Below are 27319 nucleotides of genomic sequence, written 5' to 3' on the forward strand. Positions count from 1 at the left end.
TATGTTCCAGCAGCAGCAAAGAAGTACAGCCAGTTGGGGAAGGTCTTCCATCAAAGATTGTCTCGGGGTTAGTTGGTCCCTCTAACCCAAGGGAAGAAGTCGTTCCATCCGAAACTTCTCTTGTCGATCAGAACAAGGAGTTTCAGCACAGCAGCAGGTCTTCACTGGGCAGTCCAACGGGCCAGGAGGATGCAGCAAGCTTTGTTCACAGCTTCTTCATCAGGTTGTTTTTCCCCAGTGGTCGACTCTGTCTTCACTCCAAGAAGCCTTGCCTTTTTAAGCAGGTTTCTCCCATTCATGCACAGCCTAGCTATCAGTCACACAGCAGGGTGGCTGTCCTGCAAGGACATCCAGTCAGCCAATCGGGACTGGGTGTATTCAGGTAACCAAGGAGACAAAGGACAGTGGAGCTTTGGGCACCTCCCTCATTTCTGCCCTTCCAGACACACTGGAGCCAGAGGCGGGTTTCAATACTGAGGCTCGCCAATACTGAGGCTCGCCAAAAGTAAAACAAACAAAGGGCTCAAACCTGGTTTGGCGTGCAGAGTAAAACCCAAGAAAGACCTTACAAACAAGAAAAGAAGACCGGGGCCATTTTGACACAATAGACACCCATGGGTGCTGTACTGCAGCTTGAGGATTCAGCCTGCAGTAGAAAAGCACAATGGTAGGAAAATTAAACCACTGCCACCAGCCATTTAAAGACATGAGGTTAACAAAACATTTTTTTACATGAGTTGTTAGGAACAAGGGCTACTAAGTACACTCCACATAAGATGGTGTGTGCTGGAACTACAAAGAAAAAAGGTAAGTAAAGTCAATTTCACTTTACTTGTCTTAGGAACTGTAGTTCACTCAAGAAAAGGTATTTAAACCTTATGAGAAATCTAAAGGATTTCTCTGTGACACTGCACTGAAGGTGCTGTGTGTCACCATACAAAAAGTAGATGCTTATGGAGTTTGTCATACTCCAAAAACAAAGGAAACGGATAATCCAAATCAAGGGCTCACTCGCTCCAGAGTTAAAAGTCCTGCAAAAGTGCTGGGGGTCTCCAAGGTTGAAGGGAATTAGAACAGAATTGAGAATTCTCCCTAACGGAGCTTGACGCAAAGCTGCTAGCCCAGGAACAAAGTCACCTGCGTCTCTATCCTGAAGAAGGTTCTACCTGGAGCCTGTTTGCTGCGTCCCCACCTTAGGATGAGCCTGATGACTCCTAATGAGGGTTTCAACACCCTTCTATTTTTCTGCTGTGCTCTGCGAGTTCATGCTTGTTGTGAGAGTCATTGTACCAGAACTGCAGATCGGAACCACTGTCTACCAACTCTAACACCTACTTAAGCCACTGCACTCCTGACCCCATGTCCTCAAACCACAGAACAACTTGCAGAAGTGGCCCCAGCATTCTGAGTCCATGAGGGGTGGTTGCGTGGAAAATCAGAGTTTTGAGGTGCAAGCGTACTTATAGCTTTAGCGGCCCCTTTCGCATGACATGAATTCTATGGTTGTGAAGTACACTACTTGTCGCCATTTCTATCCATTGGCATATGTTGGTTACCAATGTGCGCCCAGGCCACAACTACTTTGAACTCTTAGTTTTTTTAAACTCTTCAATTGCATTTGTAAACAGGGCCAACAAACCCAATTTATCCCCCCCCCCGCACCCTTGTTCCGCGTCTCTTGATCAATTCCTACAAAACCTATTAGCCTGCATCTCCCCTTCCTGAGCCTTTTCCCTCCCATGTGAGTGGTAGTTTATAGACACTATTCCCTGTGCGTCCACTCAAACCTCCTCCAGTCCCTCCCCCCTCCCTTCCCTCTCCTCATGGTGGTTTTAAATCATTGGGTTTAACCAAGTCATTTAGCAACTGGCCCCAGTCTGCCGTCATCCTCCATGTCCGCCCTTATACCCCATATAATCTCCTATTCCGCAATATGCCATTTCCGGGCATCCGCCTGCTATAGTGTCATTGATGGCCCGTGTGGGTGTTTTCGGGTGATCGCCATGCGCCACTTAGCTAATATTAATACGAATCGTGCCCTTTTATTCTGTGATTTAATAACGCATTCACGCCTTTAAACCACCTTGTCCCAATAATTCGTTATAGCTCCACAGTCCCAGATCATATTCCTGCTGGGCCCCTACCACATCTTGGGCAATCATCACTCAAGGTCCTTTTCATTGCCCGCTGCCGAGTAGGAGTTGCATTTGTCCTAAGAATGTTATTAGACCAGCTGGAACCTAGCATTTCGTGACACCTGGACTTGCTCCCAGATCTTTGTCCATTCCCTCTCTGATATCTGGCAATCCAAATCCCCCTCCCACTTCCCCTTGACTGTCAGTTCTCCCCTAGGTGCCTCCTCCTGGAGGGCCTTATACATTTGTGACACCCTTGCCCCCCACCCCCGCTTGTTCTAGCAATACATGCAGCAGTGGGCTTGATTCTGGTTCCACCGGTATTCCATCCCACAATTGCGCTAATCTCTGGACAATTACCCCATATGCTAGAAAACAATCCCTTTTGATAATTCAAACTTTGCGCACCATTCAGAGAACGTCAGTAATTTGTCTCCCTCAAACGGGTCCCCTACCACCCTGCATCCCTTTTCGAGAAGCATCCGAGTTCCTGCTGACTATTTTGAACTCTTAAGGATCGTCTTTTTATGCTTTTCATGCAAGACTCCTTTAAGTCTTTTAAATATATAGATTGTTCAACTGTGTAATTTTACAGATTTTAGTTGGTCGCAATAGGAGTTTAATGTTTTACATTTATATAACCATGTTATTCGGTCCTTTTATATCATTCTAATTATTTTTCTTTTACAATGCGCTTAACAGAGATTGGTAATTAAGTGCAGGATTCAAACTTGTGCTGCGCTGTCTTGTTTCTAACACAAAAGCGTTGCCCCTGAGCTATCCCACCTCACCCTGGTATTCTCACCCTCTATATGTGTTTAGCTACTAATGTAGCTCTTAGGGATGAATACTGAATGCCTATGTTGACGTGAGAAAATATGAGTGATGAAATATCCCCTATACACCTAGATTAATAAAAAATAAATTGAACAAAACAATCTACAAAACTACCTGGAATGAATATCAATTTAACAAGTTGGTTATTAATGCTAAGTATAATGATATCAGGTGAATTGTTTTTATTTGCATGCTTTTATGTATTTTTTCTACTTTGGATAAATAAAAAATAGGATCTTTTTCACACACTAGCATTCCCTTTCACCACCTATGCCTGGCTGTGGTCAGTGGAGTTCTAGCCTAGGATTTCCTCATGGATAACACCTAGTTTGGTGTAATTGTGAGTGTAGATCTAATTTTATCGTAATACCTTTTTTTTTTTTCCTGAAAAGTGTGCTTTGAACTGACAGGTTACGGTTCCATGTCATTCGATGCCAGTAAATTACTTCGAAGTAAGTACTTCAAAAAGTTAATTTAATTTGATTTGTTTTTTTATTTTTAAATGTGACATTCCCCAATTTCCTAACCCCTAGGCCCTTCCCACCCCATTTCTTCCCCCTTTACCCACAAACCCTTATATTTTTTCGCAGCATTGTCAAAGTGATTTACTTCGATGTAATTACTGGTGTTGTAACTACGGGATATCCAGTTTACTTACCCTTGGCTTTTGCCAGAGTTTGTGCAGGTGGATTTTGAGACTTCCTAACCCCCTTCATGTAACCTGTGAATTCAACTCTTTGAGACCTTGTAAGCTTACCTACCTCTGAGGGAAGGACTGCTCGTGATGTTCTAAAACGGTGTACTTACTATATTTGCTATATTGACCACCTTTCTCTCTGTTTACTAGGTACCGTTTTTGCATTGCCTTTGCTGCATTGCTTTTGACTGTTGCGTTCCTTTTGAGATTATTTTTTGTGTGTGTGTGTGTGTGTGTGTGTGTGTGTGTGTGTGTGGCTGGCTGGCTGGCTGGCTGGCTCCCTAAGTTACCAGGGCGATCCAGACGTGGACCCCTTGCTCACCTGTTCTTAGAGAGGCGCAGCTTCACATCACTGATGATGCCCAACAAGGCTGAAACACGTGTATGGGGGTTGCTGTGGTACTCTTGTTGAGAGGAGAATTGCCTAGCATTTCGGTGCTGGACTGCCCCTGGGCAGGACAAAGACTGATATGCTGGGAAATTTCTTCTCTGTGAAAAGAACCGTGAGCTAAAGACTTGGTTGAGACTCTCCCAGGGGCCATCCACCCAAGAACAAGTCATTGGGCTGTGTTCGTGCTGGTAGAGAGTTTCTCTCTCGCTTTCTCTAACCCACCCCCCCCCCCAACCCCCGTAGCGGCTGTGTCGTTATAATTAAGTTGCTAAACTCATAGGAAGAGCATGTTTTCGGCGGCTTATAACTTCGCTCCCCTGGGTTAACCCTTGCCACACTTTGCAAAAAAAGTATATAGTCAGCTCTGAATTCTTTTTGCCAAGTTGGGCGAGGTTTCTTGCAGGGGGCAAAGTTCTAGGGGGGGGGGTTCCATAGACTGAATGGGGAAAAACTTTGCGCATGGCTACTAGTCCAACGGCTGGATGGATTTTCACGAAACTTGTGGCAGGCGCCAGGGCTTGGGTCAGAAAGTGTGCGTTTGCTGGAAATCCAACCAGTACATTTGTTGCAAAGAACTGAAATGTACGTCCCAAAAAATTATTGATATCTGGGTCCGCTCTGCGGTTCCATTTCCCTGTTCGCTACACGGACAGAAGTGTCATTGGTTTGCGGTACGGCATGCTGTTGGAGAAGTTTGGACGCGGCCGGTGGTTGGCTGGAGGGATGCGTGGTGTGCGTCAACATTTTTTGGGCAAGCCGCCATGGTGTATCAGAGGACAGTGCAGTGGCGGAAGGGTCTGTAAAATGAACCGTACGGAATGTGTTGGCAGCAATAAGGGAGGGAGAAGTGGTTCATGTGAGATAAGTAGGTAGGTGGAAGAAGACGGAGGAGTGCTTGAAGTTTTCAAGCGTACTGCGACAAGTCGCGGGTAGCTAGACAGGCGAGTACTTTGTGTGGTGATTGGAGGCAGGTGTCGTAACGGCCCAATAGCTTGTGCCGTGACCTGTTTGCGGCGACCTCTTCCCATGGTGAGTGGTGGTATAGCAATTTTCGAAGGGGAATTAAGTGCACATGATATAGGTTGGCTGGGAGCGTGGGTGGCTGTGCTGTGTGGATGGAATGCAGTAGTTGGGCACATGGTGGCATGCATGGGAAGTCGTGTTGGGTGTGTGGGAGGATTAGACTATTGGGTGCATGGGCGAAGACCATACAGCGTAGGGCATGCACTGAAGACCATGCGGCTTTAGCATACCCACCGCAGTAACGCAAGTATGGGTGTCCATCCAGTACAGGGTGGTGCTTGCATAGTTCAGTGTGTGCCCATTAGTTGCAGTAGGGCAGTGTTGCAAACCAATTGTGGGTACTTTGGCAGTGACACAATAGTTTTAGAATGGAAGTGGGGACGGCCATGGTATGTGAATGAAAGTGCAGAGGGCTGCAGGAGAGAATTTTCTTTCTACATTATGGTAATTGGGGCAATTTGTTGCTACATAGTTACATGGCTGTGCGCAGATTGTGTAGGAGTGCTGGTGATAGTGCTGTGTATGTGGATAGTCTAAATTGGTGACGGCGAGGAGGCGGCGTAGCAGTAGTCTTCAAATCCCACTTCTCTGGCTCACTCGTGGATTACCAAATATGCACTCCTTCTTGCAAATCCCTTCTCGTTAAACTCTCACTGCCCCCGACGTTCTCCCACAGCTTCCTAATCATCTACAGACCTCCCGGTTACGACAGACATTTCACAACCAATCTCTGTGACTCTATAGCCAAAATCCAAGTAAACCACCCCTCTCTGACTCTTCTATGAGATTTCAATATCTGGCTAGACATTCCCACCAACCCCATGACCCAGTCACTAGTCGACTGCCTTGATTTGCTTCCCTTCACATGAACGGCCCAACTCATTTTAAAGGACACACTCTTGATGCCATCTTCAGCTCCCACGACCAGATACATCTAGCCCCCCCTTACCACTTATATGGTCTGATCACTTCATTGTCCCTTTCTCCATCCTCACCCCCTGCCCCCACCCCTGAACCAACCGTCCCCCTTCACCGCAAATGGTGGAACAAACTAAAGATCCTCCCTGACCTAGCCAAAGCCCTGCTCCAAAGACCCCCTCAACTATCCATGGTGATTATTTAACCATTGACTTCCTTCGACTCATGGCTCAATAACTCACCCCCTCATGCTGCTCCTCCTCACGCCTTGAACCTTCTCCCAAATGGTTCACTCCCGAGCTGAGGATTGCAAAACCACAAAATAAATCCCTGCAATGCAAATGGCGAAAAAAAAAAAACCTAAAAAAAAAAACCCAACCAATCACAGTAGATCCACCTTCGCCTTGCATCATCAAAACTATAAAGTCAAAAAAGCCCACTACAACAATCAAATTCTTAACTGTGGAAACCGCAGCAAGGAACTCCATAAAATCATATCTGAATTCATCAAACAAACCTGTATCTCAGCCCAATCTACCCCATCTCAATCACTCTCTCGCTCCACTTGTACACCACCGCTCTTGAAAGAACGACCTCCCTTAACAACAAACTGGTCCTCATCTCCAACCCCAAAATCTGCCCACCCTAAAGACTGCCCACCCACCCACCCGCTGCTGCTACTCCGACCTTACCTACTTTCGACTCCTTCAAGCCAATCTCCAGAGACAAATTTATCGACCTCCTCTCTAATCGAAAACCCTCTGGCTCCCTCCTTGACCCCTGCCCTGCCTCAGTCCTCAAAGAAATATTCTCATCCACCTGTTCAGGAGAGTATGCATGAACCATGACTCCCTCAGCTCTGGAATCTTTACCGATGCCTTCAAAATTGCACATGTCAAGCCTCTTCTAAAAAAAAAAAACCCTTAGCCCCCATCAACGCAAAAATTACCGTCCCATCTCGAACGCCAGATTCCATGCAAAACTCATCGATCGAACTGCATACTCCCAAATAAACGCCTTTGTCGAATCCAACAACCTTCATGAATATGCCCAGTCAGGCTTCAGGCCACAACACTGGACCGAAACCACTCTGGTCTCAATCTGGGACGATCTTAAGATCACTGCATACTCTGTAGGATGCGCTGCACCAATTCTCCTAGACCTCTCCACCGCTTTTGACACAATTTGCCACTCCATCCTTCTCGACCGCCTCCCCTTCCTGGGAATCTGTGGAACCGCTCTCAAATGGATCGCCTCCTTCCTCAACAACAGGAAACAAATAACCCTCCTCTTCACTTTTGCCTCGACCGCTCGCCCGGTCAACACTGGAGTACCACTAGGCGCATGTCGATCAGCCCTCCTATTCAACCTCTATATGTCCACAGTCCGTGGAGTCATCCGCCTGCACAATATCATGTGCTACAACTACGCTGATGATACACAAATTATCCTGAAACTCCTCAACTCAGATTCCGACTCTCAGCCCGACCTCGCAGCCTGCCTCCTTGACATTGACAGTTGGATGACCACAAACCACCTCCACTCGAACTGAAATCATGGTGTGCAGCAACACTGAGCTTCTCCCCCATCCACTGCATGGCCCCCTTCCATGTGCCAACCGCCCACCTTCTCTGCCACAGTAAAAAAACCTTGGATGTACTATGGACTCTGACCCTAACCCTCTCTCGTCAAATCAACAACGTATCCAAGTCTTGTCATTACCATCTCAAAATTCTTAGGTCCATTTTTCCCTAGCTCTCCTTCCCGGACAGACTTACAGCTGTTAAGTCTATTGTAATATCAAGATTGGAATATGCAGACTCCCTTTACCTTGGAGTCCCGGCATACCACCTTAACAAATTGCAAAGTGCGCAAAAAGCTGCTGCAAAACTGCTACTAGCACTAGGCCCAAGAGACCGCACATCTCCAGTTCTCAGAACCCTCCACTGGCTGCCGGTTGGACGAAGGGCCACTTTCAAGACCCTGTGCATCACTCACCGTGCAGTGCACAAGACAGGCCTTCTATACCTGCAAGACGAGCTACAACCTTACCTCCCACCCTGCACCTTAAGATCAAGCACCGCCCTCCTTTTAGTGATCCCAACCACCAACTACATCAGGATCGGAGGATCCGACTTCTCATCCTTGGCCCCTACCCCGTGGAACTCGCTTCCACCTCACATCCGACACACCCAAGACTACTTGTCATTCTGCAAAGTACTAAAAACTTCCCATAAACGAACAACCACCCATGATAAGTCTGAATCCCCAAACAACCCAATGACGAAACACACAATGAAACTAACTACCTGGTGTTCAAAGACCTCCAATCCTACCCACAGGGTAGGATTGGATGGATTGGATGGATTGGATGGATTGGATGGATTGGATGGGGCAGATAACATGGATGGAACTAGATGGAATAAATAATTTTATAAACAATTGTATAAACAAATACATTTGAACGGAGTGAATGGAATTTGGAGGGAATGGACTGAGAGGATAGGAATGGATGGAGCGGAGGAATGCATAGAATGGATGGAGTAGATACAATGGATAGTGTGGATAGAACGGGTAGAATAAACTAAATGAGAGGGAGAATGAGATAGACTGAACAAATAGAATGGATATGATGCATTGAGCGAGTAAAATGGATGGGGTAGATTGGTTGGAACGAATAGTGTGGGCAGTATAGACGGAGTGGACAGCATGGATAAGATTGAATGGTGTGGATCTTATGGATGGATGGGATGGATAGTGCGGATAGCGTGGATCATATGGAAAGAATGTATGGTATGGATAGAGCGGATGCTATGGATGGATTAGAAGTGTGGATGGTGTGGAATGGACAATTCGGACAGAATGGACGAAGCGGATAGATTGGATGAAACTGTTAGAATGGATGGTTCCGTGCTGCACATAAGCACAGATTATATGGATATAGTGGATGGAACAAAGTATATGAAGTAGATGGAATGAACAGTACGGACAGAACGAATGGGGCTGACGGAATGATCAGAATTGGATGGAATTCACCCCACACGTGCATCACTGTGCACCCTGCCCCCATTACCCCATGCTGTTGCTATATATCTGTGTCCCCTATAAACCCATATACCCCCTGCCTCTTTGTCTGCCTGTCGCCATGTTCCCACCATCCTTCTCATGTGCCTGGTCTGGGGCGCTCCAAAAAATAAAAACGCCCTATCACATCACCACTCCTATGCTCTACTGTACACCATCACTCAAATAGAACACAGCTATACCCCTGAGTATATGACCTCATCAACACCTCATCACCCTATTAAAACGCAGCTAGCTGGGCACATTCCGGCATAGTTGCTCACATAAGCGTCCTTCAGGCCTAACGCAGGCAAAGCCCAGTCTGGATGTCCACCCACCAGACTGCACACATCCAACTGACATCTCCGGCATAACACCTAAATGCTAGCTCACAGCTACCACCTGGCAATCGCACAAGCTGTACACTTATCTGGTGCACCCACGCACCCTACGACATGATCTCCCTCTAGGTTCCTGAGGGCGTTCAACCTAACAGCGCTTTGAGGTCATATCAATTATAAATAGAGTGCTATATAAATGCCAAATAACATAAGATAACATGGTGAAATGGATAGTGCCATTATGTAGCAGTGAGACTGTTGAAGGCCAAGACTGTTGGGTGCATGGCCAAAGGCCATGCACTCGTGAGGCTAGGAGTTTCCGAAACACCTGGCAGTAATGCATTTTGGATTGTGCAGTAGTTAGCGGGTGGTGACCTGTAAATAGTGGGTGTAGAGCACCTTTCAGACGCAATACAGCAGGAGAAGTGAGCTGCCATGCGTGCACGTTTGGTTTTACAGGTGAGGACACAGTTACAACATGGTAAAGTTTTTGATGTGTACGTGGCGATTGTGCTGTGAAAGGTAATGCAGTGTGGGAACTGGGTGCTGGGTTTGCATACTGTTAGTGTGCAAGAGGATATGGTAGAAGTGTACCTAGATTGTGCTTGGTTACTATGATGTGTACTGAATTGTTTGTGGATTCTGTTGATGGGGATCTGTTCTCGTGAATGGGTGCAATGCAGAGGTTCAGTATGTGATTGGTGGATGCGTGTGTAGATTGGGATAGGAGTGCTGGTGGCAGTGGTCTGCATGTAGATTGGTGTAGTTGGTGAAATGCATGATGCCATTATGTTGCGGTGAGTGTGTTCAAGGCCTAGCCTATTGGTTGCAATATAGCAGCAGAAGTGAGCTGTCGGGCGTGCATGTTTTGTTTCGCAGGTGAGGACACTGTTACAAGATGCTAAAGTTTTTGATGTACACTTGGCCATGGTTAGGTGAAAAGTCATGCAGTGTGGGCACTGGGTGCTGGGTTTACATACTGTCAGTATGGAAGAGGATATGGTAGAAGTGCACCTTAAATGTGTGTGGTTACTATGCGGTCTGCTGATTTGTTGAAGTAGGGTCAATGTTGTGCAAAAGGTTGTGGGTAGATTGGTAGTGACACAATACTTTGTGAATGGGTGGGGGTAGAGGTGGTGGAGGCACTGGTATGTTTTTGGATTGTCTGGATCGCAACCCCTTTTGTGATTGGGTGCAATGCAGAGGTTCAGTATGATTGGCGGGTGCGTGTGCAGGTTGGGTAGGAGTGCTGGTGGCAGTGGTGTGTATGTTGATAGGCGTAGTTGGTGTTATGGTCACATGCATGGTGGCATTACGTTGCAGTGCCTGTGTTCAAGGCTTGGGCTATTGGGTGAATGGCCGAAGGCCGTAGGCCATGCATTGAAGAGCCTAGCGTTTGAGGAAACCCACACCACTAATGCAATTTTGACTTTGTATCTGGTAGAGGGTGGTAACCTGTAAAGAATGGTTGTGGAGTACATTTCAGACGCCATAGAGCAGCAGAAGTGAGCTGGCAGGTATGGGTTTGTTTCCGCAGGTGAGGTCACTGGTAGAACATGGTAAAGTTTTGGATGTGCGATTGGAGATGGTGCAATGAAAAGTCATGCAGTGGGCACTGGGTGCAGTGTGTGCATATTGGCAGTATGGCAGAGAGTATGGTTGAAGTTCAGCTTGTATGGGTTCTATACTATGCTGTGTGCAGATTTGTTGAAATGGGGCCAATGTTGTGAACATTTTGTGGTTAGGTTGGTAGTCTCAATACTTTGGGAATGGCAGCAGGTAGGGGTGATGGAGTGTGGTATGTTTGTGGATGCTGCTAATTGTGACCTGTTTTCCTGAATGGGTGTTTTATGGTGTGACGGAGTTGGGTTGAAGTGCTGCTACATATATTACATTTGTGCACAATGTTAGCTGCCCACATGGTCGCATGCATGGATTCATAGTGTTGTGCTGGGTGCGGGTAAGTGTGGACTGTTGTGTGCATGGCAAAAGGTGTGCTGGGTGTGCCGCAGGATCATTGTGGATGCTGAAATGGGGCATCCTGTAGGAAACGTTTCTGGTGGCGCGGCTTTGGAAGCAAAGGGAACGTGCTCTCTGAGTGTTTAACAGGAAATATGGAGTTGTGTACATAAATGATAGTGTGCAATACCGAGGTTCAGTATGTGATTGGTGCAGGCGTTTTCAAATTTTATATTCGCCAGTAGGCGCCACTAAGTTAGTGTTGGAAAAGTGAGTGCAATGGGAAGAATTATTATGTCTGCTTTACTGGGGCGTGGCCCTAGCTGTAGCTGGAAAAGCTCACGTGCCACATCGTGTGGCCTTCTGAATATGGAGGCTTGTTAGGGAGAATTCTCTGTAAGGCTAATTTCCCAAACCTAGTGAGTCCCCCAGCAGCGTTGCTGGATTTTTGGGGTTTATTTTTTTCTCTACTGCTAAGAGTGAGATTCTTTTGCTCCCACTCTTAGACATGATTTGAGGTGTTCCTTTAACTTTTCATGTGTTTTATGGGCTATGGGGTCTTTTACTCCATAGGGTCTCATGTGGTTTTTTGATGTGGGTTACACAGCACCCTCCGTGCCGTAACCCAGGGCTGTCGTAGCGACCGCCCAACATAGACTCTATACCCTGGGACTGACTACTGTCTCCCAGGGCATGTAAAGTCACCATTGGCTTTGCTAGTCCCAAATTATGAACAGAAACCAGTACAAACCATCATATTGTGGACGTACTGGTCGGGGCAATTCGATTGCCCCGGGGTCTGTTCGAGGGGGCACCTCTCCATCCACCCTGATCGAGTTTTGGCTGGTGGCAGTGGATCCTACTTTTTAAATTCGACCGCGAATATATCTCTATGGGATTTTCCCATTGTTCGAGGCTACCAACTTTAAATATTTAATTCTTATAGCCTCGAACATACCGCCGGTTTATTTATTTAATATTAATTCGCCGGTTGGTATTTTTTGTCAGAACTCGATTCTAAAATGGCGTGTGTGTTCTCTTCTGTGACTCCAACCCAAGTCGAGCCCTTTGTTCCACTTTTTGGCGGGCTTCTCCACAGAAGCCTCCAAAAGTGGTGGCACTCTGTCTGGGTACCACAGGGTGTGTCGGAGGGGGTTTAGGCACCCTGGACTGAGTTACCTTGGTAACTCAAGTCGCACTCTTGTGTGATTGGCCCAAGTGGTAAGATGGCTGGTTCACCACTTAGCATGTTTGATTGACAGCTAGGCTGAGTGAATGGGGGTGTGCTGCATAAAAGCAGGGCTTTGGGGACTGGAACTTCAGAAGTCACCACAGGACCTAAGAATCTGAGGAGGTAGAAGCTGAGCCGGCTTGCAACGACAACACCACCGGTGGAGCCCTGCTGAACCGTCTCACCACTTTTCCCAACGACAGAGGAGATCTCCAGCCCGGAGAGTCTTCTTCCTTCGACTGGTGGGGATAACCAGTCTACCTTCTTTTCGCCTTCCTGGAGCATCTCGTGGCCGCCTTGCCTGTGCCAAGCACCCCGGCGACCGGGATACCACGTTTTCACCACTACCACAAACCGAAAGGGTAGTACCTTTTTGTACCGGAGAACTCCGCGGCTGGTTTCTTCCCTGGGAGTGCAACGACCTTCATCCTTCCTCCACGACGAGATCTTCTCTTCCTCTGGACGACGCTGCGACTTGCACCCGCTGCCAGGAACAAATACCCCCGCTGGAGGATCCTCTCCATTTAAGGTACCGTGTTCCGCCTGGCTTCCCTTGCAACCGTTTCAACGGGGTGTATTAAATCCTCATCTCTCGAACCTGGGTTAGCCTGGGACACCTTAGCTAACTTTTCTGCACTGAACTAAACCTTTTTCGAACTACCGCCACAAACGTCGAAGACTCTGTGTAACTGTCTGATCTTGGGCATCTTCCGGCCGGCTCCCTTGAAAGTCGGCCTGGCGCCTAAACTTCCTTGCTCACCAGTAGACTGTGCCTTCCTAAACTTGCTGTGGTTCTTTAGAAAGTGTTTTATGGAAGCATACACACTATTCTGCTTTTCCCTCCCTCTTTATTTAACTTATTGGAGTGCCATCGAACGTTAGGCGCTCATCTCTGTCTGGAAATAAGTGGTGTTAACTAAGACTTGTCCAATAAGTAATCAGGGATGTACATATGATAATAGTGATTGTATTTTGAACTTATCGTACCAATTTAGTGCTAGTGTGTTTTATAAGAGTGTGTTAAATAAATAAGTATATACTTTTACACCCAAGCTCTGGTCAGTGTTTGCTTGTGCTACTGTATTTCTGTACCTATTTTGTATACTGCCTAACTCTTCTTGAGGGAAGTCTGACTTCTCACCCACCGCTACCAAGTGAATCTGTGTGGTACAGACTGCTACCAAGTGGGTTTACCGCCAAACCCCTGTAGTCTTAAATCTTTTGCAGTGGCCCCTAAGGGAACTGCACAGGTTTCTGCCTAACAAGGCTTTGCAAATGGAACTGTGGGAATTCTCCAATGCGGATTCGAGGGTGTGATTCACCGGGAGGGGTGGTGACATATTCACCCACAGTTCGATGCAGTGAGGTTGGCAGAGATGGGCAGACAGCGAGTGCTTATAGTCTGTGATATCTCTGTACACGATCTAGGTATGCTGTGGAAAGAGGCTTCGATACTGACTTTCAGTTGGAAGCAGTGCAGGCTTTTTGGGGTCACAGTTTGAGTGGGCTTTCTGGTGCGTGGACCTCCTTAGCAAATGTGTGGCCTCTGTTGGTACTGTAGATGTGGTGGTCGTGCATTTTGGAGGACTACATTTGGCGCACATGTCGTGCTCTCGTTTGCTCGCTTACTTAAAGAAGTTGTTGTCAGCTGTGATGCAGATGTTTCCTACTGCAAAGTTGATTTTCTCATCGATGACACGAAGAGGACAATGGGAGAATGCTGGTGTAAAGTTTCCACAGCTAGAGGTAGAGTGTCATGATGCCTACCCCCGGGCATCAGGACCAAGGCCCTCAGCTCCGGAAGCAGGCATCCAGACATTTGTTTAAACCTCAGCAGCCCCGGCTAGGGGCTGTCTGGGTTCAGTCCTGGCGCCATAGGCGCCAGGCTCCTAGACTTTACTTACCTGATGCAGACCATGCTGCAAAAGAGTCCAAGCCTACATGAGGCCTGGATGGGACTATTTTTACAGGGACTATTTTTTACTCGGGCGTGGCTCTAGGGAACTTCTTACCTGGAACTACTTTGGAGGCTATTTAAACCACACCCGAACAGCAGCACATGCTTCGCGTTATTCTGCACCCAGCAGCGTGACGCTCACCATGCCTGCAGCCAGCATCCAGTCTTCTACCACGCCCGCGTGCCTGCAGCCAGCATCCAGTGTTCTGCCATGCCCACCTCAAATCCGGAGCTCCTAGAATAAAGAAGAAAAAAAGGACAAGGTTAGAAAACTAACTCATTTCAAATGCCTCACCTAATTCCGGAACCATTTCATCTCTGGACCTGGAAAGTACATCAGTCCTGCACGCATCACTTCGCCAGCTCCAGCACAGCGCCATACTCGCCAGTTCTCACAGCATCTTTCGACCTGCACTGTCTCCATCATTTCTTCGCCGTAATCCGGCACCTAGGGGACACAAGAAAAAACAAGGTGAGCCAAGGGAATCAATAAATACAACCTCTTACCACCATAGACTTAGATTTACCACCGGCGGTGGTATTCCATAACTCTCCACATTTTCATTTGCCGCATCTGTAAATAGGGAGAAAAACAACACATTAATGCATGCAATAGTTACCGGACAGCGTTGGGTAACACAGCCTCTTACCTGAACGCCAGCAGCAGCTACGAGACCTTCTTCTCACGAACTCAGTTGCAACTTAAGGAAGGAAGGGGACAAGAGTGAACATCGGGCACATTGAACTCTTTGAACTTGATACTTACCAATCCTGCCAGGGACTTCAGAGTCAATACTTCCCGGAACTCTCCCAACGCCTTCAAACCAGTGAAGTAACTGGTATCTACGCACCCCTGCAAGACGAGCAGGGTGGAGAGCTCCTCTTTTACGAACATAAGGTGAGGTTACTAAGGGGATAACAGAGGTGATTAGTGGGGGAGAGCGAGAACAGTTGGGAGGCCATCATTAAAACCCACAGGTGGTTAATCCCTGTCTCCACTTGCAGGAAAATACTTCTTCGGGTCCAGCAGACAAGAATAGGCAGGCCAGCCCAGACAGTCATCTCGGCACTACGCATCACGTTGAAAGAGAACACATCTGTCCGGGTCCGATCGACACCCCTGTGGGGTCCAGGTGAGCGTAACATCGGGAGATGTTGGATAAACAGAAGCAAGTGCGACTTTATGTGCAGTGTTGGGATGTTCTGCACTGACTATGAAAGCATTAGTAACCAGCCAGATTTGCAGTGGTTTCAAGGAAATGGCATTTATTTTTACCGCCATTGGCAAAGCTGTTGTGTTTGCCACTCTACACGTAGCGTTGCAGAGAATTCTGTAGAAATGTAAGATAAGCGTTCATCTTCTTGTCTAGAAAAAATGCGAGGTGCAGAAGCAAACAGTGAGCAAAAGGGAGAAAAACAAGGGGAAAAAACAGTATTCAGGCACGCACATAACAAAAACACGACGAAAAGAAAAAATAATGTACGTATTTTTAGAGACAATCCTAAAGACACAATCCCCACCCCTGTTTGACATTCTTCCCCTTCCCCCTCTGGTTTCTAGAATGGTAATGCTGCAGATTCTGTGGCACATCCGGCTCTTTTTAGTATGGCACCTATGGCATTGGCCATGTGGAGGCTAAGCCATTGGGCAGTGTGGTGTTTACATAAACATTGTGACAGAAGGTTTGTTTGTACCGATAAATGTAGGTAAGGTAAGGTTCATGCATCCTGTTTTTATGCATGCACTTGCCGAACGTTGCTAAAATTCATTCCCTGCTGCTTTTGTGGGTTCACTTTTCTGATATTTGTAGTACATACATTACATTGGGAAGACAATATTGTGAAGTGTACAAGGTACGTGGCAGGCATCATGTTATGAATGCAGTGTGTGCATTATATTATATGATCTGATGTGCTATGGTATTTTGTGCCATTTGTATCGCGCCTACATACAAGTGTGTGAAGACTCGCTGTTGTAAGGGAGACGGAGCAGAAGCCACACAGACATTGATTCCTCTAGGCCAGCTGACATTGAGAGTGCGCAAGTGAATGGGAAGGGTGAGGGCAAACTGCAGTAAATGCGAACAATAAAAAAATATAAATACATGTAACTACGGCCGGTGCTGACAAGTGCAAGGATAAGTGTAGACATGAAGTGGTGGCTGGACTGTTAGGGGTTATAGAAAACAGTCCCCAAGTGTGGGGGTTGGTAGAAAGCCAGTGCAGGGGTGGAACTGTAGGGAGGGAGGTGGCCTGGAGCACAGATTATAAGGTGGGTAGGAAAGCAGTACACAATACTTTTTAGCCATTAAGTGAGTAAGAAAGAGGAGAGGAAAAAGAAGCACATGGAAAGATTTTCAGGTACTTTCAGACCCTACAATGCTTCTCCTTAAGCTCCAGGGAGACAGAGCGTGTTCCACAGGGAGGCCGCAGCAGAAGAAACACCTCTACCACCATGTGGTTGTGTGTAGAAGCAACTGGCCCTGAGGAGTATGAGGCGGATGAGGGAAAAGCTGTAGCAAGCAGATATTTAGGAAGTGACAGTGTAAGGTATTGAGGTCCCAGGGACCAGAAGGCCTTCTGCATAATGCACAGGGCTTTTAGTTTATTGTTCGCAGCCACTGTGAGCTATTGCAGCCCTTTTAGTCCAGCAGAGATACGATCCCTGGCATTCAGGCCAAGGACAAGTTGCACACTCCTCTTATGGATGAGTTGCTGAGGGCGCAGAGTGGAAGCTGGCCGATTTATTTTTTTAAAAAGCGCCTGTGGCAACAGTGCAGCATACAAAGCACCACAGCCGTGCCGATACTGACCTTTTGGAAAGTGACTGTAGGTTGCTAAGATAAATTTAGTGGTGGCTTTAGTGCCTTCTTTTTACGAGTTATGTAGTAGGTGGGTTAGTGGGTAACAATTTTCGTAGCATTGTCGGCAGGAAAGAACAGAGTTCCTGTTTCGCTAATATAGTGTATCATATGGGTTAATGAAAACGTTGCAAGCTCATCCGAACAAATTGACACTTTATGGACATGGGAGGAACATCAGTATGCTTTTTCTTATTTTTTTAAACTGTTTATTTTTAAAATGGAGCAGAGCGGTTCCACATCAAATAACATCATGACATAGCATACATCTTACCATATCTCCCCGTGGCTTCCGAAAAAGTGAGCAGGACATCGTCTGCATAGAGGGCTATTTTATGTTTGGTGGGGCCAATCTGGGGGCCTTTGATATTTACATTAGCTCTAATTCTTTGGGCAAAGGGTTCCATAACCAAAGCAAAAAGCAGTAGACACAGCGGGCACCCCTGCCTGGTCCCGCAGGTTAGAGAGATCAGATTGGAGAGAGCGCCATTGACCCTAAAGAGTTTTCGGGGATTGATAGTTGGCCAGGACCATCTTCTGGAATGCAGGCCCAAAGCAGAAGGCCTCAGGGTTTGGCGCATAAAGGCCCAGTCCACCCTGTCAAACGTCTTAGTGGCATCCAGGGCCATCAGCACGAGTTGCTGGGAGTTACGAGCAGTGAGGTCGACCACATCCAGGGCTCTGCGAATATTCTCCCCAGTGGACCTATTTCTGATAAAGCCTGATTGGTCCAGATGGATTATGCCGCGTAGAATGGGTGACAGGTGATTGGCCAGAATTTTAGAATAGATGTTGGCGTCTATATTTAGCAAGGCGATGGGTCTGTTGAGGTCTTTCCCAGGTTTGGGTTGCAGGATCATAATGGATTCCAACACAGAGGGAGTGACAGATCCCGATTCCCTGAAGGAGTTAAAAAGGGCTACCAAGGGAGCAATTAACTGTGGCCAGAAGATATTATAGAACCTGGTGGAAAACCCATCTGGTTCAGGAGCTTGAGATTTGAGAGATTTAATAGCAGCCTCTATTTCCTCGCCCGTAATCGCAGCATCTAGGTCTTATCGAGCTGAGTCCTTCAGGTGTGGTAGTGCTGCCTTCTGTAGGTATTTTCTTTGTTCACTTCAGTCTCTTGGGGGGTGCGGTCATCAACTAAGCCAGATGAGCCGCCGCCAGTCGCTGCTTCTCCTGTTCTGCATATTTCACAATGGCTTGGTGGTCCCGCAGACCGATAATTGTGATGTTCTGCCTCTCTTTAGCTTGTTTGCTCACTAGCAGTTTATTTGCTTTATTATTTTTGGTGTATTTTTGGCCAGGAGGTAAGCCGTGTGTTCAGCGGAGTGAGACTCAATTTTCTTGCGGGTGACACAGATGGCTCGCTGTGTCTTCGGGGACCGACCTTTCAATTTGTGTTTTTTTTTCAGTTTCCACGAGTTCCTCTTCAAGGGCCAGGCGGGTTGGTCGCCTGGATTTGTGGTATGCCACACCTTGTGCAATCAATTCCTCCCGGACCACCGCCTTCATGGCATCCCGGGTGTTCGCTGGGGAGGTGTCTTCATTCAGATTTTCGCTGAAGAATTTTCGAATAGTGGTGTGACTGAGTCTCTAAGGGGCATGTCATGGAGTATCGGGTTGAACAAGGCCCAGCAGTGTGGTAAGTGTGTAGTGGGTTGGTGTACTGAGTTCCAGTACCACAGTAGCATGGTGAGATAGGGTTCTTGTCCCAATAGACACTTCCTTTACATAAGTTAGTAGTTGTGGCGATGTCAGGAGGAGGTCGATTCTTGAGAAGGTCCTATGAATATAGGTGTAGAACGAGAAATCCCTCTCCGTGGGGTAAAGCACCCTCCACGAGTCCACCACCTCTAGGGTTCTGAAGAGGCGTAGGAGGCCCAGTGCCGTATTGAAATCTTTTGGAGAAGGTGGATGTTATTTGTCGTTCATGGGGTCCAGAACCCCATTAAAGTTGCCTCTGATAACCATCTGACCTTCTGAGAAGGAAGAGCGGGTCGTGCCCAGGGAGTCATAGAAGGCGGACTGTCCTATGTTGGGGCATATAAGGAAACAAACGTTTATAGTTGGCCCAGCAAGAGGCATTTGATAGCGATTTAGCAGCCTTCAGGGCACAGTTTTGTGTCCAAGATATGCGGGTTCAGGCCTTTCCCGAAAAGAATCGCAGTCCCCCCTTTCTTGGTGCCATCAGAGGCTAAGAACTGCAGCGGGAAGCATCTGGACCTAAGACGCCCAAAGTCCAGCGGAAGCAAGTGAGCCTCCTGTAATAAAGCCACTCTGGCGTCTTCATCCAGAAGTCGTTGTATAATCTATTTACGTTTGGCGGGAGAGTTCAGACCCTTAACATTAAGGGAGACAAATCGTAAAGTTTGGCAATCCGGGGCAGCATCTGCATCTACAGGGTTGACTGGGCGAGGAGGCCGGGACAGGCCAGGATCAGCTGTCACTGTAAAGGAGCCATAGCTGGAAATCACTCTGCATCTGAACTTTTAATCTGAGGGAGAACAGAAATGTATTCAAGGGAGTGTCTGGGGTTTCAGGATCAGAACTTTCCCCCCATGGCCAACTGGGCCAGAACCATGCACCCGCCAACATGGCAGGGTCAAGTAACCGGAGAAAATCATTCCAAGGACTCGTAGATGATCTGTACCTTGGAAGCGGGCATGAACTGTGGGGGGCCCACCGTAGAGTCTGTAGCTAAAGAATGTAGGGTCAGCATTTTCCATAGAAGAGGCTGGGGAATTGGAGGGGTAGGGAGAAGCAGGGGTCCTTTAGGTGGCATTCTATCAGTTATTTTTTCCTCCCATACCTCAGTACTTTAGACCAAGAAGCTCCCCTGGGTTTCGGTGGGGAAATAGGAGCTCCGCCTTTGTTGTTTGCTGCAGTAAGGGTTGGGGCACTCCAGGGGAGTCTGAGTGCAAAATCTTCTCGGCGTCTTCCAAATGGCTGATTCTCCGGAGGGAGCCATTGTAAGTAAACTGGAGCGTTGTTGGAAACAGCCATCTGTAACAAATCTGATGGCTTTGGAGGAAAATAGTCAAAAGGCAGAGGGATTTCCTTTTCTGTAAAGTGAGAGGTCTTGATAGATTAGGAGGGTAGAACCTTGGAAGGACAGCTCATCCCGGGAGCGACGTATTGCCGAAATGGCTTCTTTCGTCGTGTAAAAAATGCACTCTCGTTATTACATCAGAGGATTGGGGGGGGGGGGGGGGTCCGATTCCACTCTGCGCCGAGGGTGTAGCCTATGAGTACGGTCCAACAGCAGCTGAGGTTTGTCTAATTGGGGGAGAAGGGCCTGAAAGAAGTTCCCCAGGTACTCTGGGAGGTCCTTATCTGGGACAGAGGATGGGATACCCCGAATCCGTAGGTTGTTGCACTGGGCCCTATTCTTGAGGTCCTCCTATTTGAACTCTTGGATCGCGCATCTGTCCTGTAGGGTTTGGATCGTGCATTTGATCTCCCCCAAAACAGCAGTGTGATCTTGGGATCGGTCTTAGACTTCCCCCAGGCATTGTTCCACTTCTGTGACCCTTTGGTTGGTTTGTTCAAGCTTCGTGGTGAGTTTGACGGGATGTTTCTTTTCACAACACAACTACATTCTATAATGTCACACCAGTTGTTATGTTCAGAATGTTGTACCAACTGTTTTGATTTATGACTTTGTGTAACATCACACCATGCTAACGCACATTGATATTTGATAATTCATAACCATCGGCGCAGTAGTATGCACATTCCTTGCCCAGTCACTCCCTTTCCGGCTTTGCAGCGCATAATGAATGGATTAGTAATCCATCCGCGAACACTAGCCTTGCAATGGAGTTCCCTTCGAGTGGTTTTGAATATACACCATTTACTCTTGCACAAATAACTCCAATGCCCTTGGTTCATCGATTTGGGGAATTCTTAATTGACAGAGGCTTTTAGTACTTTTGAAATGCCTTCCTTGCATAACCTAGGAAGGCCTGCCGTTCCCAACACATTACATCAACACACTACACCAAGATGGCCACCATGCCCGTGGTCCTCCTTTAGTGTCTAAGACTTTTCCCGGCATCACGACCGGAACGTAGTGAGTCACGTGATCAAGCGCCCATGGATACTGAACATATTCTACACTGCTCTGCGAACTGACGTCCCTTTCGGAAATGAATCGCTAGGAGTGAGGTAAGCAAAAACGACCACAGCAGCGAGATGGCGCCTTTTCAAGTTGCCTCGTTTTACGAGCCTCCCGCTAATCTGCCATAGGACATTTTGTGTAGTTTATACTATATCCTTGACGCGTCATCCATTTATCTGTGTTCTGGGCTGATTGATATCCTGCGCAAACATGCATGTACCCCGCGAGGTGCATTTTTGTATTAACATCCCCTCCCTTAGACGCGATCCAACCCACAGAGAGTGCCCCCTTCAGGAGTAGTCCACTGCAGACTCCCACATTATATAATTTACCAAGTTACTTGATGGGATGGAGAACCTCCCAAAGGGTCGATGTGTACCTTAGGCCAAACTCCTGAAGGCAAGCGTCCCCAAAAGGCATTACCCTCCCCGCAATGAGAGGCAGTAACGGACACACCCCAAGAGGGAATGAAGCCAAGACCAAGTGCGGGTAAATGTAAAAGGTTCTTTATCTAATCAAATAGGGCATGCAAAGGACTCTGCAAACTCCAAGAGCGTTCTGTCTGACAGTAGCAAAGACAGTCTTATTTATTACAAAATTTCGTCATAAAAAGCCTACACGCTATAGGGGGCACATAGTCTTGGGGATTGGGTGGCGTCGACTAACTATAGGTGCAGTAGTGACGAGCAGCTCCATGATTGGTGGACATCAGCGTGGTGCCAACTTGGGGCGGATAGGTCAGCTGGGCTCATCGGGGTGGGGCTGCCAGGCCAGGCGCGGTCAGTGTCGTTGATGGACGATTTGCCCTGACATTCTGCCCTTGTGGCCACACACACACAAACATTCATCCGTTTAGATAATTCCGGTTGTCCTGTAAATCCTGCAATATGTTACTCTAAGGGTTAATAGGACACAGGAGGAATACATATGATGTGAGGCTTTACCAATACATCAAGACACTTTTACTTCTGACCTGTTGACCGGGTGTCATAAACCTGGGTGTCTGGTCTGAGGGCATGAGGTGAGCTGCACTGTCATTCTGGTCTCGTTAGATGTAGTAAAGAATTACTTTATGATGTGTTAGTACAGGGTTGAATATCTGCTCTCCAAGGCCCATTAACTTGGGGTGAACCGGAGTACCACTAGATCAGCGAGGGTGTACCTCTGGCCCCTTGTGGCAGTGGGGTTTTAGGACTGGGTTTTAAATAATTCATCTGGCCGACCATGGCGGTCTCGGACATAGGGGAAGGTGAATACTTGAAGCTGATCCAGCAGAATGGAGGGAGGTGAGGGTTGTCCTGGCGTGCCTTGGTGGGAGGGGAGGGAAGGGGAGAGGAGATGGCATGGCCTTGAGGTGTATGTGTCTGAGCAATTCTCTGTGTTTGGGCTGCAAACTATGTAAAACAAGGAAATGATTAATAAAGTTAGTGAAATTAAAGCGATCACACATTTCTACTGTCTATACACTCGTGTAGTATTTTTGTCTACAATAATTTGGTAGTGTCTCATACATCAATAAACACCAGACAACTATATTTTAGCACTTTCACACGGTAGTATCTGAATAACACATGAGGTAGCATTAGGTTTGGTGGTGTACTCGGGAGCATAGAAGCAATACATTCAGAGGTGATAATACATTTCCATTCTGGCTTGTACGTTTAAACGTGTCCCTCTATGCAACACACAAATGCTTGTAGTAATGCTTTTTCTGCCTTTCTTTGTACTTAGCTGCATTCGTTAGTTAGCACTAGGTGGCCTGTACCAGTTTCTTTTTGTTAAGTATTCCAGGCACATGGTATCGTGTATGAGCTGAGACCATGCTTACTTTACCGACACTTATGAACTTTCATCCCATCCCTAAAACATAAATGTGCATAACTAACATAACCCTTATGATTCGTTAGGCTTTAGGAGGTTGTTGAACATCGATAGGGGTTCATGTGAGGAGGGTGTCGGCACCATATGGTTTACATGTTAGGGGTTAGATGCGGGGTCGAGGCCTGTTCTATTAGGATGGTTTTCTGTTATTTTCCAGACTTGAACTGCGAGTCAGGTCACTTCGGGGACAGTGATGTATTGCGGAAGGGAAATGATAGTGTTTTTTCTGATACTTTTTCGTGTCTGGTTGCTCGTGGGAACGGGCCTTCAGCGGATCTGCCATTGTGTGGAGGCGCCGGGGAAGGGCATGGCCCTCTGTGAGTGAGGGCCGAGCTGCAGCATTCGCAGGCAGGCTGTCTCGGTGGTGTTCGGGTCGCTAGTATCTAAAATGGAGTCCTGAGGCTTCCAAAATGGTGTCCATGGTCTGTTACAGTACAACACGATCAGTCCTGTGTGTCGATCAGTAGTCACCCCGTCACCTGGGCCCTGGCGACAGGGGGGCCCCTGACGAGCCACAAACCTCACGTAGGTGGGGTATGTCGGGGAGGGGGGGGGTCTTCTGGACCTGTCCTCCCATACACTCCTTACGAGTTGACCCTTTTAAATGATTGAGCTAGTTTTTAATGATCAATTTTACACAATTCAAAAAAGATGAAAACTTGCCGGATGGCAATCCTCTTGAATTCCACTATATCCTACCTGAAAATTCATAAATGATACTTTCTCTATAGGTTTGCAAGGAATGAAAGATAAATTCGGATTATGGACACTCTAAATAACTATACCTGTGTGAATCCAGGACCCTGACAAATGGGAGTGTTTTTTTCATCTTTGATGGGTAAGATGCAGACATTACTTGACTCTTAACCTTTCTGAGGTAACCTGTGGGACATAACCCTAACAGTACTTCCCCCATTTTTATCTCTCCCACCCCCCTTCCCGCTGTTTTTTACTGTACAGGGCGACCTCCTACTGAATATAACAGATTCATTACCACAAGAAGAAGAAATTAGACCGCACACTAATCAGTGCGGGTCCCTTTAGCCCTGAAGAAAGTGGTTTTAACACCTCTTACACCACTGAAACCGGTCAGCTTTTGTGTGACCTGACTAGACAGATGCGGATCACAAAGATCCCCTAGCCAGGTCATATTTAGATCCCAAGAATTGGAGGTATTATGTATTAAAATCGTAGGAGCAGAGTTTATAACAAGAAATATCTTTTGTGAAGTGAATTCACAAATTCTGCCTCTCGACTTATATATTTCTTTCCCAGCCGAGAGACACTAGACTATCGCCTCTATTTTTAATTGGTTGCATTCCAAAAAACGAAATAGAATTTGATGTTTATTTGGGAAACAACACAAAAAACGTTAATGTGTGAAATCTTGAAGGATAAAATAAACAGGAACGCAATACTATGTATCAATTCCAATACAAAAGAAATATCTGAATGGAATTTACTCGAATCAAACTGGTTTACGACGAAAGAGAAGATTTGAGCTACAGATCCCTCAACCAGGTTCTAAATTTGTGGATACCTGGCTTATAACCTTGGCACCATTAATTGAAACTCCATGAAATTATGCATGATCAATTCAGACCCAACTTCTGCAAGTTTTGGTGCTGTTACGCCAAGTAAAGTTACTGAACTAGGATGCAGGGTAGGTGCAGTGGATAACTGGGGTGGTTTGGTGGGGATAGGGTCATGGTTGAGCCTCATGCCCTGGGCAATTCAACCATGACTTGCATCCACAGCATGCTGTGCTAAATAACACACATCAGTATGTGCTGCAAACATTTAAAGGAGGTTTATAGTTTGGTTTAAATGTGTACATTTTTGGATACATGGAATGGTTCGGGAGAGGTCTCCCGATCACCCTTGATATGTTGCTAGCAACATTCTAAACACACCCACTTGTAGGCACTTCATCAGAATTGGTATGATATGTGATGTCACCAATGTTGCCATTTGTGATGTCATCTTTCACCCTGGTTGTTCATTTTAGCAGTGCATGGTGGTTGCATATCTTACTATAATTGGCAAATTTCTTGTGTTTTCTTACTATCGAAAATCTGACATTGTGAAGGAAAACACCTTATGTATCGGACTCCCTCTGGGAACTCCAGGGACGCCACAGAAATCACAATGATCTTTACAACTGGGTTAAAAGCGATAATTCACCTGTTTTATCTCCATTACCAACCTCTGTTATTTACCACCTCTCCCTTGTTGCGTTTAAGTATCAGATTGACTAAACACACTACTTAAATTACAAAACAGCATTTTTTAAGTAGGTACATTTTTCAGACTGGATCCTTATCCTATAACTTTCCCTTGTGGTGTGCAACTTTACAACACCACACAATAGTTCTGATAACTTTTTATGAGGTGAAGGAGATGTCAAAGCAGTGGCATAAAGAAATGAGAATCTGATACAAGTGTCTGAAGGTTCTTATGTTCCTAAACCTGTGCGCTGGCATCGGGAGAATCTGAAGCAGATAAACCAAAAGGAACTGAAACAACATGTTGGTCAAATTTGACAAAATTGCATCCTGCCCAATACCGGTTTGAGCTTGAGTGCAAAACCGCGAGGCAGCAACTTTATTTGTTCATACTCCCTGCATAGAGCCGGCTAGGGTGCATTGTGAGGAATGGCAACATAAAATCTGTATGTTCAAAAAACAGATGGGTATAGAGTTCAAATTGTTTAAAAAAAATTAACATTTCAGAGCAATAATTCAGCTTTGCTGTTAAATCGGCATATTCCTCCATTCACATCCTTTTAGCAGTGCAGGCATGCATGGAGGTTCATGAATTATATGGAGTGATTTTTCCTAGTTGCTTCTGAATATATAACGTAGCTAAGGGGACGTTATGGTTAAGTTGCACTAATAAAAAGCTGTGCAATTCAATGGAAAAACATTGTTACAGGGACGCTCTGGTTACAGGTAAAAACCCAAAAAACCTCAGAAATTCGCCAGTTATGGTAAGCTAAGCAAACGTAACTCGCGCCCTACCGTGCACTGCTAAGACTAACACTCAGGACATCAAAGATGACATCACAAATGTCATTGATGACATCACATGTGAAATTAATGTTGATGAAAAGTCCCTACCTACAAGGGGTTGTTTTTATTATGTTGGTAACAAGCTGCCAGGGGTGATTGTGTAATGTTAAACATGTAATAACTAGCTAACAATTCAAGACTTAATACACACTTGTGATGGTGCAAACAATACATATGAAGACCCACAATGCATATAAATCAGTGACACATACAGGGAAACTAAAGTAAGGAAGAAAGAAACTGCATCATCAGAAAATGTTAATGGCATTAAAGTTAATTTTCCTGTATACAAATGAATTGTGTGTTTGAGGCCTGCTATTGCCCCATGCATGTGCACCATGAGCTGAGACCAAACCCTAAGGAAAGTACTTAAGAACATACAACAAGGTTAACGTTTTGATATACAGCACCTTTTGCATTTTAATATTCTGATTGTCGGTGAATAAAATCACCCTGTCTAGATTTTTCAGTGAACCAAAATAAGTGAGCCAGATATGTGATGTCATCAATGACATTTGTGATGTCATCTTTGATATGATGGGTGTTAGTCTTAGCAGTGCACGGTGGTGGCGCGAGTTATGCTTGCTTAGCTTACCATAACTGGCGAATATCTGATGTTTTTCAGTTTTACCTGTAACCATAACGTCCCTGTAACAATGTTGAATTTCATAGGTTTTTATTAGTGCAACTTAACCATAACGTCACCTTAATTACGTTCTTTCTGTGAATTTCATGGGTTTTTACCAGTACATGCTATTGTCCTACAACTTACTAATATACTTACCCAATAAGCAATATTTTTGTCCAATTTACAAAGTTTCACCTTAA

The 27319-nt window shown here is 46.3% G+C and overlaps 1 protein-coding gene across 2 annotated transcripts in view; it reads left to right on the forward strand.

Annotated features, from left to right (window-relative positions):
* The window catches only part of MKRN2 (makorin ring finger protein 2), a 279152-nt gene that overhangs the window by 32886 nt on the left and 218947 nt on the right, over positions 1-27319 (forward strand). Inside the window, exon 2 of one of the 2 annotated variants that reach the window (XM_069643940.1) lies at positions 3365-3424. The exons of the other annotated variant lie outside the window; for it this stretch is intronic. The gene's annotated coding sequence lies outside the window, so the exon portion shown is untranslated. The remainder of the gene's footprint in view (positions 1-3364; positions 3425-27319) is intronic. 2 annotated transcript variants of the gene reach the window in all.

This window comes from Ambystoma mexicanum, chromosome 2p, assembly GCF_040938575.1.
Source record: "Ambystoma mexicanum isolate Mex_15411 chromosome 2p, UKY_AmexF1_1, whole genome shotgun sequence".
NCBI classification, from domain to species: Eukaryota; Metazoa; Chordata; class Amphibia; order Caudata; family Ambystomatidae; genus Ambystoma; species Ambystoma mexicanum.